The following is a 13,270-nucleotide window of genomic DNA, read 5'->3' on the forward strand; positions in this document are numbered from 1 at the left end:
AGGTTATAAGTGTACCTGCTTCTGGTGTAAGTGTCAGCACATTCTCCCCACTTGCTTCCTCTTAAGCCAGGTACATTTCTACTGTGGTAATTGGACTTGCTGTTGTTAGGACAAGTGGGATACAGAGGTCTGAAGAAATGTGTTTTTTTGCCCATTACATCCTGACACGTGTCTTGAAAGGTAACGTTTAATATCTGAAGAGAATTGCCAGGGATGATTTTAAAAAGGTACAGTGTCATTTTTCTCAATTTTGCAGTTTGTGCTGGTTAGCCTGTGGCATCAGCTTGTCTTGGCCTTTTCCTACACTGGATCTCTATAGGCCGCTACTGCTATTATCCTATTCAGCTGTCAGTCATTACTGAAATTGCTGACAAATGAATGCACATTGCTTCATAATGACATTCGTGGGTATTTTATGTAATAGCCACACAAAAATAATAGAGAGATGGCTAGATAAATGCAAAATGAGCGAGACATAGCTAAAATAACTTACTCAAACAGGTTATTGCAAATTGTTTGTGTGTAGCTTATAAAGTCTTGTGATCACAGCAGCATCAGCACTGATACAAACAGGCAAAAATGTATTGTAAGCCAGCAGGCTTCATGGCAGAGTGACTAACCAGACTTCAAGAGGGAAAATCAACAGCAGTGTTTAAAGGGGTTTTCCGCTTTTCTCATATTGATAATTTATCCTCATAGATAGGTCATCAATATCAGATTAACAGGAGTCCGTCTCCAAGCACCTCCACAAATCAGCTGTACGGGCACGGAGTTCTCTTCACTGTTTACTTGCTCGCAATCAACAATGCAGTATAATTACAGCTCCTCTGTCTGTCTCTACAACTGCTCAGTCCCATTCAAATGAATGGGATGGAGAACCTGTAATTACATGGCTCGCTACTCTTGAAAATCCTAGTACCACACAGATGGTACCTCCTTCAATAATTATTGACACACAGTGCCCTCAGAAATAATTTTGACCAGCAAGTAGTGCCCCTGGCAGTAATAGTGCCGTAAGCATAGTGTCCCCCAAAATAATTTTGATAAACGGATACTGTCCCAGATCCCCTCCCACCCCCAGCAGTAAGTGTTCCCAAAAATCCCAATAATAATAATTCTCTCTCACAGTGCTTTAATAGTAATAATGTTCCCCATGGTCTCCATTAGTAAAAAAAAAAAAAAAAAAAGCCCACTATAATGCCCTCAGAAGTGATTTTGCCCCCTGATAATGGCTGCCAGTAGAAAAAATGCCCCATTGTACTGTAGCATGTGGCTGTACATAAGAGTCATCAGAAGAAAACCTCTCCTGTGTTCTCACCACAAAATTCTGCATCAGAAATTTGAAAAAGAACATCTAAACAAGCCTGATGCATTTTGGAAACAAGTAAAATTTAACTTTTTGGCCACAATGAGAAAAGGTATGTTTGGAGAAAAAAAAGGGCACAGACTTTCATAAAAAGAACACTTCTTACCTTTAGTAACGGCGAGATAAAACCGTGCCGACCACCTCCTGGCCTGGAATCAGCAGCACGCTTCGGCACTTTCCCTTTTTAGTAGCTCTTATTGCCTTGCATGAGAGCTACTGAAACAGCATAGCACAACCAGCTTTGCTGTTTCCCTCATTCCTCTTGTTCTAATATTGACTTGTCTGTTGCTATTCTATTTATGACTGTATGTACATGAACCCCTGAATTGTAAAGCGCTGCTGAATATGTTGGTGCTATATAAATAAAGAACATTATTATAATTGTGCTTTTGGGTTGCGTTACAACCAATGGCACGGGAAACATTTCATGGGTAGAGGGAAGACTGCATTTAATGAAATTACAGCAAATTCTGGGAGCAAGCATAACACCAACTGTAAAAAAGCTGAAGTTGAAAAGAGGATGGCTTCTACAAATGGATAATGATCCTAAACACACCTCAAAATCCACAATAAACTTCTTTAAAAGAACAACCTCAAGGTTTTGCCACGGCCCTAATAGCCCCCTTATCCGAACATAATTGAAGATCTGTGGATAAACCACAAAAGAGCAGTGCATGCAAGACAGCCCAGGAATTTCACAGAACTGCAAGACTTTTGCAAGAAGAATTTTATGAAACAAACAAGAATTTAAAGACTTTTTCTGGTTTCAAAAAGTGTTTACAAGCGGTGATAATTGCTAAAGGGGGCGCTACTAGGTACTAACCATGCAGGGTACCCAATGTTTAACATCAGGTTTTTATCCTTTTTTTGTTATTTTGAAAATGTTAAAGATGAAAATAAATAAAAATGTGGGAATGTGTCATCTTAAACTGTATGCCTTTTGGAGATAATTTCATCATCAACTTGCTTAACTGTTCACAGTAACAGTAATTTTGACCAGGGGTGCCCAAACCTTTGCATGCCACTGTATATAGCATTTTCAGAAGTAGAGGTGGGGGGACTTGCCAAGAGAGATGCTGTATTGTCCATGGTCTGTTATTACAGACAGAACATTGAGCTTATGCCCGGCAACATGCAATGTGAGAAAATGATTCCTAAAACATAGCCAGACCAGCATGTATACATACCCCAATTAATTTACGTAGATCACTGTTCCTAAGTAATAGGTCATGTTTAATATGCAGTGCTTTCAGGTTTGCCTCAGTTAAAAACAGCAGTAGATTAAGGTGAATACCTCTGCAGGTCGTGTTTGTCCATCAATCAAACAGTGTAAGAATGCCAGATACCCTGCTAAATCAATGAATTTCTGAATCAATGCACTATGTATGGTGAGGCCAAACCACTGGTATTCTGAAAGTCATTGCCTAGGCCAGTGATGGTAAACCTTTTAGAGACTTGAGTGCCCAAACTGCAACCCAAAACCCACATGTTTATTGCAAAGTACCAACACGGCAATTTAACCGGAATACTACAGTCCAATATAGTATATCTACCATGTACTTTATCATTTAGCTATAACAGCCTGCCTACATTCAGTGCGCTGCCTGTGCTGGTGAATGGCAGGAAAAGTCTAAGGCATATTGGTTAACCATAGACTTTTTCCAGGGTGTGGATGCCCACAGAGAGGGCTCAGAGTGCCGCCTCTGGCACCCGTGCAAAGTGCAATAGGTTTGCCACCACTGGCCTAATCAATCCAGCCTTCTGTGTGTGTTGCCCTAGACTGCTTAGTGAAATGAAACCTTCCTCACCCTATAACCAGGGTTTTACAAGCTTGTACTTTGTGACTACATATAGAAAGCATAGCACGCACACAAGGTCTACCAAGCTAATGCAAAAACATCTGTAGCATATAGACACTGGTACTATTAATTGGCACAGTGCATATCATATGTGGATGGTAGGCAGCCTTAGAAAAGAGCTGAACCCGCCATGCCCATTATATTGTATCATGACAGTAAGGGTACCTACACACATTGTGGATTTTCCTCAGAAAATGTGTAAAGAAAAAAACTCCATAAAGACCGCTCATAAATCTTGTTTTTTTTTTGTGCAGTTTATGTGCAGATTTTCTGTGCATTTTACCAATGTCATAAAACTGCCATGCCATGAACTCTCTGAATTTGTAAAGCGCTGCGGAATATGATGGCGCTTATGTATATTATTATTATGATTATATACCGGCTGTGGATCCACAGAAACATTTGACATCTGCTGATTTAATGTAGCACTCCCACAATTTTTTTTTATTTTCTCACATGTTAGAAAGGGACATTATGTAATCTGTAGTGAAGGTAATCTTCTTACTAGTGACTATTTGTGAGTAATAACCTCTCTTCTGATCCTCAGCTGTGTCATGTGACCAACACTCTGATTTCCAACTGACACAGGACAGGAATTCAGTAACTTCTCTATTAATTCCTATGAGACTGACATTGAGACTCTGATAGGAATACATAAAGAAACTGGCTTCCTGAACATACATAAGATGCTGTGTCTTTTGGAAAGTCTGAGTGCAATTTACGGTAGTTACAGTTTAGTTTATAGCTTGTTTTATCCAAATCATATGAAAATCCGAAGAAATACAAACTTAATGGAATTAACCATTCCATGAGTGGATTATACCATATACCCTACAGGAAAATTTCCCGATGGGCCCGTGCCCAGGGGGCCATTTAATCCCTCCTCTTGGCCGTCAGCAAGGTACATAAAGATCTGATGCTCTCAGCATTATTGTAGGAGCATCGGGCAGTTATGACCAGTGGCTGCAGGTGCCCTCCTGAATTCAATTATATTGCTGTCCTCAGGGTGATGATACAGCTTCATACTGTGAGGCGGGTGGCAATATTTTGTGCTGCTCTGTGGTATTGGGTTGTGCTGATGCAGAATTTAGTGCTGCACTGTCGTGTTTCTGTATTTGGTTCTGCTGGGGTGGTATTTTATCCTTCACTATGGTATCGCTGGCCCCACCTACTTCTGTTGTCCTGCCTTCTGTCAATTTGGACCTGCCTACAACATGAGGTAACCATAGTAGCTCTGTGACGGACCTGCACTGCCTTTCATTAGGCACATCCGGCTATGGGCACCTGACTTCTGGCTAGTGGAATGCAGTTTGCATTCCGCCGGGTGGTGATCGGAACTGGGTGCCTGCTGAAATCAATCAGCAAGCACCCTTGGTCAATGCCGAGGGGGGGTCCTGTCCTGCCGGCACATCACAAAGAGGGCTGCGGGAGGGTGGGCGCGCGTTCATCCGCCCGCCCTCCCTCTCATTTTTAGGATGGCCGAGCGGTTAGGAAGCAGAGTGTCAGCACATTGCTGACACTCTGCTTGAAACGGCTGACATCACACAGGGAGCTCCCTCCCTCTACCATCGGGGGCTGCTGTGCCTTTTCAGCCCCCGATTCTTAACGGGATCACAGAGGGAGGGGGCCCCCCTCCCTCCCCATCACCCGCTGCTCTGTTGTGGCAGCGAGTGATGGTTACCATGGCAACTGGACTCCTTCACAGGCTTCCGGCTGTCCATGGTGCTGATCAGACCTCTGCTAAAGGCAGAAGTCTGATCAGACTAAGTGAAGTGAAAATACAGTACAGTACACTATATAGTGTACTGTATTGTATTATACAGACATCAGACCCACTGGATATTCAAGAACCAAGTGGGTCTGGGTCAAAAAAAGGTGAAAAAAATGTAAAAATAAAAAGCAAATTTATCACTGATTAAAAATTTCACGTGATATCACCGCGTCCGTAACGACCTGATCTATAAAACGGTCATGTCATAAAATGAATGCCAAAAAAAAAATAGGATGATATTTTGCCCACCTTACTTCCGGAAAAAGGTAATAAAAGTGATCAAAAAAGTCGTATGTACGCAAAAATAGTACCATTATCTCATGTAGGGGCGAAAAAAATGAACCCCTACATGAGACAATGGCTTTTTATGTTAAATGTAAAATAAAATAAAAAGACATGACATATTTGGTATGGCCGCGTCTGTAAGAACCTGCTCTATAAAAATACCACATGACCTAAACCCTGAGTTGAACACTGTAAAAAAAATTAAAAACCGTTTTCACCACATTTTTTTTTCACCTTACATCACAAAAAGTGTAATAGCAAGCGATCAAAAAGTCGTATGCCCCCCAAAATAGTTCCAATCCAACCGTCATCTCATCCCGCAAAAATGATACCCAACCTGAGACAATCGCCTAAAAACTGAAAAAACTATGGCTCTCAGACTATGGAGACACTAAAACATGATTTATTTATATTTTTTTCAAAAATGATATTATTGTGTAAAACCTAAATAAAATAAAAAAAAGGTATACATATTAGGTGTAAGAACCTGCTCTATAAAAATAGCACATTATCGAACCTGTCAGATGAACGTTGTAAATAATAAAAAATAAAAACGGCGCCAAAACACTTTACATTTTAATCCATTTTTTTTGCCCGTTACAAAGCAAGGGTTAACAGCCAAACAAAACTCAATATTTATTGCCCTGATTCTGTAGTTTCCAGAAATGCCCCATATGTCGTCGTAAACTGCTGTATGGCCACACGGCAGGGCGCAGAAGGAAAGGAACAGCATATGGTTTTTGGAAGGCAGTTTTCGCTGGACTGGTTTTTTTGACACCATGTCCCATTTGAAGCCCCCCCCCCCCCCGATGCACTCCTAGAGTAGTAGAAACTCCAAAAAGTTACCCCATTTAAGATACTGCACCCCTCAAGGTATCCAAAACTGATTTTACAAACTTTGTTAACCCTTTAAGTGTTCCACAAGAGTTAATGGCAAATGGAGATGAAATTTCAGAATTTCTATTTTTTGTTACTTTGCCTCACAAAAAGTGTGATATAAAGCAACCAAAAATCATATGTACCCTAAAATAGTACCAACAAAACTGACACCTTATCCTGTAGTTTCCAAAATGAAGTAACTTTTTTGGAGTTTCTACTCTAGGGGTGCATCAGGGGGCTTCAAATGGGACTTGGTGTCTAAAAACCAATCCAGCAGAATCTGCCTTCCAGAAACCATATGGTGTTCCTTTCCTTCTGCCCCCTTCCGTGTGCCCGTACAGTAGTTTACGACCACATATGGGGTGTTTCTATAAATTACAGAATCAGGGCAATAAATATTGAGTTTTGTTAGGCTGTTAACCCTTGCTTTTTTTACTGGAAAAAATGGATTAAAATGGAAAATCTTGTGGAACACCTAAATGGTTAACAAAGTTTGTAAAATCAGTTTTGAATACCTTGAGGTGTGTAGTTTCCAAAATGGGGTCATTATTGGGTGGTTTTTATTATGTAAGCCTCACAAAGTGACTTCAGACCTGAACTGGTCCTTAAAAAGGGGGGTTTTGGAAAATTTCGTAAAAATTTCAAGATTTGCTTCTAAACTTCTAAGCCTTGTAGCGTCCCCTCAAAATAAAATGGCATTCCCAAAATGATCCAAACATGAAGTAGACATATGGGCAATGTAAAGTAATAGCTATTTTTGGAGGTATTACTATGTATTATAGAAGTAGAGAAATTGAAACTTGGAAATTTGCTAATTTTTCAATTCTTTTTGTAAATTTGGTATTTTTTTTATAAATAAAAATGTTTGACTCCATTTTACCAGTGTCATGAAGTACAATACGTGACAAAAAAACAATCTCAGAATGGCCTGGATAAGTCAAAGCGTTTTAAAGTTATCACAACATAAAGTGACACTGGTCAGATTTGCAAAAAATGGCCTGGTCCTTAAGGTGAAAATGAGCCTGGTCCATAAGGGGTTAAAGGGAATCACAAGTGTGATAGTTGATTAAATAAGTGCTGCAAGTGGTAAAAGAAACACATATGCAGTGCTCCAGACAAAAAAAAATGACCAGGAGCCATTGGCTCCTAAACTAAAAAATTTAGGAGCCAAATTCAATTTTTTAGTCGCCAAATTTAAAATGAATATAATAAAAAAAAAAGGACTTTGAGAAGATGAGACGCAGGTCACAGTAGTGAGCCAGCACTACATATAGGAGAAAACAGCACCACATACCTCTCACATCCAGGGACATCTTCTGGGGGACAAGGTGACTAAAAATGGCGAATTACGTGGTTTAGAGTTTTTTTACGGCCTTCACTGAGCGGAAATATTTTTAAATATTTTAATAGCTCACACTTTTTGGGACGTGGCTATATGTAATATGTTTATTCTTTATTGTTTGTAAATTTTATATGTAAAACTGGGAAGGGGGCCATTTAAACTTTTAGTATTTTGGTGTTGTTTTTTTTTAAACTTTTTATTTAATAACCATTTCTTCCCTTAGGGACTAGAACCTGGATCTTTTCATCCCTTGTGCTATTCACCCTGATAGAGCTCTATCAGGGTGAATAGGATCTCACACATCTCCCTGCTGCCCTGGGCTCTGTGCACACAGCAGCAGGGAGCTGAACATGGCAGCCAGGGCTTCAGTAGCGTCCTGGCTGCCATGGTACCGATCTGAGCCCCAGCAGTGTAATCTGCCACTGCCACCAATGAAGGGGATGGGACTCTGTGGCCACCATATAACAATGGGGGGGGTGAGGCTTTGGGGGGGCGCACTGCACCACCCATGAATGTAATTAAAGAGGACCTTTCGTGGGTCCAAAGAATATGAACTTAGTAGCAGGCTGCATAAAGCGGCGCCCAGGGATCTAAGTGCACTTACTATTATTCCTGGGCGCCGCTCCGTTCACCCAGCTGTGGCCCCCAGTATTTTCAACATTCAGAGCAAGGAGGAGGAGACGCCAGTGTCGCTTCTTCTCCCTGACAGCAGCGCTGTCCAATCACAGTGCAGAGCTCAGAGCCAGGGAGAAAAAAAACACTCCCTCGCTCTGAGCTCTGATTGGACAGCGCTGCTGTCATGGAGATGGAGAGACACTGGCGTCTCCTCCTCCTTGCTCTGAATGTTGAAAATACCGGGGGCCACAGCGGACGAACAGAGCGGCGCCCAGGAATAATAGTAAGTGCACTTAGATCCCTGGGCGCCGCTCTATGCAGCCTGCTGATAAGTTCATATTCTTTGGACCCATGAAAGGTCCTCTTTAACTCCTTTATACAATTGTCTGCAGTGGTATAACAGACCCGGCCTCAATAACAGGGCATGCGATCTGTGGCACCTGAGGGGTTAATTGTCGCGTATCGCATGCCCTGTTATTGGTGCCGGGTCTGTGATACCGCTGCCTATACTTATGTTTTACATTCACTGGTGGCGCAGTGGCGACAGCTCCTCCCCTCCTCCTCCCTGCTATCTCCCCATTGGTGGTAGTAGCAGCCGCGTCACAGTGGAGAGGGAGGGACTCCTTCCTTCTCCACTGTGCTACTGAAGAGAACTTAGGCTGCGCAGGATCGCAGCGGTACAGTCGCAAATGGCGACAAGACTAAAAAGTTTTGGTCGCCATCTGGAGCCCTGATATGATATGGGCACCAAGATACAAAGGAATGCACCAGCGAAGTGCTGAATGTCCCCTGATGAACTATTGTGTTATCTCCTTTTGGGGAAACGTGACGGGAAGGGTGTTTTATGTTAGCAGGGGCATCTAGGGTCTCTGAGGGCTTAGCCACCGAGAAGTGGGGTCACCCCTATCGGGGCGTGTGCTCTGCTTTCAGGCATGGGTAGCAGGTAGGGACAATTCAGGAAGAGTACACCTTCCCAACCCCATCTTGTCGGCTGCTAGCCTACAGATCACCTGGTGTCAAGTAACCATGAGTCTTTCAACATTTGGAGACTATCTGGTGACAGGTAACCGTGAGTTTTATAACAAACAACCTCTGGTTATTTAATTGCATGCTCTAAGTTCTACCAAATGTGCAAGTGTCATACTGGTTACTGCCCTTTGCTGCTTTCTAATATGATATATGCACTACACTGACTGTTGTATCTTGAGTGTAGGCATCAGATATTAAGCTATCTATTCTATCTTTATAGTATTTGTTTTTGGGGTTTGGTTATTTTACCTTGATGATTATATTAAAAATTACATTTTAGGGGTTTCATGCTCAGTGATATTTTTCTGCCTACAACATGAGACCACTTTGAGCCCATCTCATTTAGCATTTTCTACGCCAGTTTATGGAGTGGAAAATGGTCTCCCTTGCTGGCGTAGTTAAAACCATACTGCACAGACATTGTAACCATGCGCCAAAGCTATGTAGAAGCCTTCGCCTCTACAGAACTTTGTCCCATCCGCCACCAGTGCATGGTGATTAAGCCCGGCGTATAAATCACTAGTCTTAATAAATGAGCCCTATAGTCTGTCAGAGCAAGCTAGTTGCATGGTGTAGACTAAGTCTACTTTCACACTCGTGTTTTGGCTTTCCATTTGTGAGATACGTTCAGGGCTGTCACAAGTGGTCCAAAACTGATCAGTTTGCATTCTAATGCATTCTGAATGAAAAAGGATCCGCTCAGAATGCATCAGTTTGCATCCGTTCATTCTCCATTCCACTTTGGAGACGGACACCAAAACTGAGCCAAACGGACACAATCTGGCACAATAGAAAACATATTCGTCCTCCGTTGACTTTCAATGGTGTTCAAGACTGATCCGTTTTGGCTATGTGAAAGATAATACAAACAGATCCGTTCTGAACAGATGCAGATGGTTGGATTATCTGAACGGATCCGTCCATGACTGATCCGCACAAAACTCCAGTGTGAAAGTTGCCTTACTGAGGTTCATCTTTATATTATGGTAGTAAAACAATAAAACCTGAATAAAATGTCAGTTAACTAATTTGTTGTAATTTTGTGTCAACACTGGGTGTGAAAAAATCCTCAAAGACCCTATTTCTCGCATCATGTGATTCCAATCTTGGTGACATTTTGCATCCTGATGAGGACAGTTCTTGTTTTCTGTTGATTGCCAAAATGCTATAGAATGTGGAATTTTTTCCAAAGTCAAGCGAAGGTGAGCAGCTGATTAATTTGACTGGAGATTTGTTAATGTCTACGGTTGAATGGCGTCAGGCAAAGTGTTGTGTTCTTGTTTTGCTTCTCTTGTGTACTGTAAGTTTCATATTTAATAAAGGAAGAATTTTTCCAAAACTTGACAATGCTTTGCCTGCAAATTAGGAACGTCTGCCGAGATTTTCAACACTCAGCTTGAGCATCGTACACAAAATACAAATGAAAAAGAATATTCTCTTCTCTATTCATGGTTGAAGCGTGAAGCGTTGCATTGTGCCTTGTCAGTTTCTCAAGGTCACTTCATTCTTTCGATAGTATGTAGATTTGTTTACATCTGCGGCCTGAGAACAAGCACAGATATTATTGTATGCAGAGATTCTATACTATAGTGGTATCAGACCACACTTCTACAGCTTCTACTATGCATTAATAGACTTATATTGTATTTTTCATTATTCCAAGTTTAACTCCTGGTTATCAGTGAGTTAGTCTTACTTTGTTAACCACTCCTTCTGTCACTCTATCAGCGCTCAGTGGTGCAATTGCAGGGTGCCAGTGGTTATCTTGGCAGCCTGGGGTTTAACAATGGCCTTCAATCCTGCAATTACTACGTGTCCATTAGTCTGTCCCTAATGTGTATACCAATGAATTATAGAAATATTCAGACTGTGAAGCCCTAATGGGAGAGGCTGGCAGAGGAAGCAGAGAAAGGGTGTTGGTGCGGCTTGTGTGAATTTTCTGTAGCTATTGTTCTTTAAATGGTTAGATGGAACCTCGATTCATCGGACACGATGTGCTGCAATGGTTCCATATTACCGTCTACGATCATATCCAGTAGCCTATTGTAGTACGTTGCATGCTTCTGTTTATCTCCCTCCTTTAACTGTTGCACAGTGGACACAGTAGGGCTTCAGATGATGCAATTTCAGTACTTGTTAACATGTTCTACTAATATGCTCCTGCTGGAATAATTATTTAGTCAATTTCTGCAGGCTTTTTATAATACTTGCCAGGATGTCTACAATAACAGGTGTCCGAACACGTGGTTGTGTATATTTTTGGGCATGGGATAAAGATCCTGTTTTATTCCACTTCTGCACCAAAACGCATATGCTACTTTTTGCTGAAACGATCTATCGAAGTTCTTTATTGAATCAAATAGGGCATCTTGGACGCAAGGACCAGTTGACTGGCAGGGAAGGATGTAAAGACCTCATTCATTTCTTAAACTGCTCTGTTAGGGCTCATGCAGTCGGCCGTTGCCTGGCTGGGCCCTTATTGCGGGAATATATGGGCCTCGGGTGTTTGTGCACCACATCACAGATGCGGATCCATTCACTTGAATGGGTCCACAATCCGGAAGGTGCTGTGCAAAACGGAAGCATAGAAGCACTATGGAGTGCTTTCGTGGGGTTTCTCTCCGTGCCTATGGAAAATTGTGAATACTAATGGTCTTTGCCAAATCATTTATCTGGTGTCTTTTTCTATGAACTTAAATGTGACAGTAGATCAAGTTATTTCTTCGGTAATTTTTACCTTCCAAGGGAATAGCATATGTGGGATTTTAATTAAAAAAGGGAAAACTTAATTAAAGCCTTATTGTGTACAAGGAAATTGTAAAATGAAGAGATACTTGAATGCTTTGATTAATGACTATAAGGTTCATGTCATGAAGGATGGTATGCATTGGAATGTATACAGATGACACTACTATATTAAATCCACATGGATCTTTGTTAATGGAACCAAAATATTCACAGGAATATAAAACTTTCAAAGACATTTGTAGTACATACAAAAGGTCCCTCAATGTATATATCCATTAATGTGTGCCATTTCACTCTTCTTTATGATTCCTCGCTTTTTTAGTAACTAAACTGCTGGGAATCACTTCAATCTTTTAATTTCTCAGTCAACATCCGAAATTAGTGTATAATCAGAAAATCCTCTCAAAATGAATAAAATGGTATCGGGTCTAAAGGTTGATACATCTTAGCCCTAGATACTGAAACTTGCTACACTAACTAACTTAATTTTGATCAATAAAATTTGGTAATGTATTTCCAGTCTTGTATAGTTAAAGGGATTCTCAGGGATTTTCATATTAATGCCCTATTCTCAGAATAGGTAATCAATATTAGATTAGTGTGTGTCTGACTTCTGGCACCCCGACTATAGGCTGAGGAAGCCACAGAGCTCACTGGATCTCCTTTCAGCTCACCAAGCAAAGCGTTGTCCATTGGATAGCAGCTGTACTTGGTATTACAGCTCAGCCCAATTCACTTGAATGGGACTGATCTGCTTCTAGGCCATTTGACTGATGAACCTGATGTCATGTGGCTTAGGAAGAGGCCTAAGTGGTCACAGAGTGCCACAGCCTCTAAAGTCAGACACCTTCGAATCTGATATTGATGACCTATCATGAGGATAGGCAGTCAGTGTCAAAATCCTGGAGAACCCTTTTAATGGCTTTTGTGAATGAAATCTTAAATCCAAGTTGTTATGTGTCTCAAATGGGGAGATATGTTCTGAAACAATAAAAAAAAAATATATACTCCTAAGTTAGTTCCCTACCAAACCAGCACTGGTGTGTGTTTAGTTGACTGTACTGGTGACGTAGCTGTATACCCCACTGCAGCCAGTCATTGGCCTCAGTAATATATGGACATAGCAGAGGATCAGAATGGCAGAGTATACATCTATATACATCTTCAACTTTCTCTCCTGTATCCTCCCCAGCTTCCCCCATACAAATCATCTTCTGGCGGCAGCTTATCTCCCAGGTGCACAAAAGGATCAGGAAAAAATATAAATTTTGCCTGAGCTTTGTCTCCTCAACATTATCTGTCGAGGGAGTTTTAGGAACTCCCCACACACATTTAGCCGAACCTGCCGATAATTACTAACATGTATGGCCAGCTAG

The 13,270-nt window shown here is 41.3% G+C and overlaps 1 protein-coding gene across 3 annotated transcripts in view; it reads left to right on the forward strand.

Annotated features, from left to right (window-relative positions):
• CDKAL1 (CDK5 regulatory subunit associated protein 1 like 1) overlaps positions 1-13,270 on the forward strand; it is a 963,682-nt gene that overhangs the window by 713,518 nt on the left and 236,894 nt on the right. The gene's annotated exons all lie outside the window — the stretch shown is intronic.

Source organism: Bufo bufo, chromosome 5, assembly GCF_905171765.1.
Source record: "Bufo bufo chromosome 5, aBufBuf1.1, whole genome shotgun sequence".
Taxonomy (NCBI): Eukaryota; Metazoa; Chordata; class Amphibia; order Anura; family Bufonidae; genus Bufo; species Bufo bufo.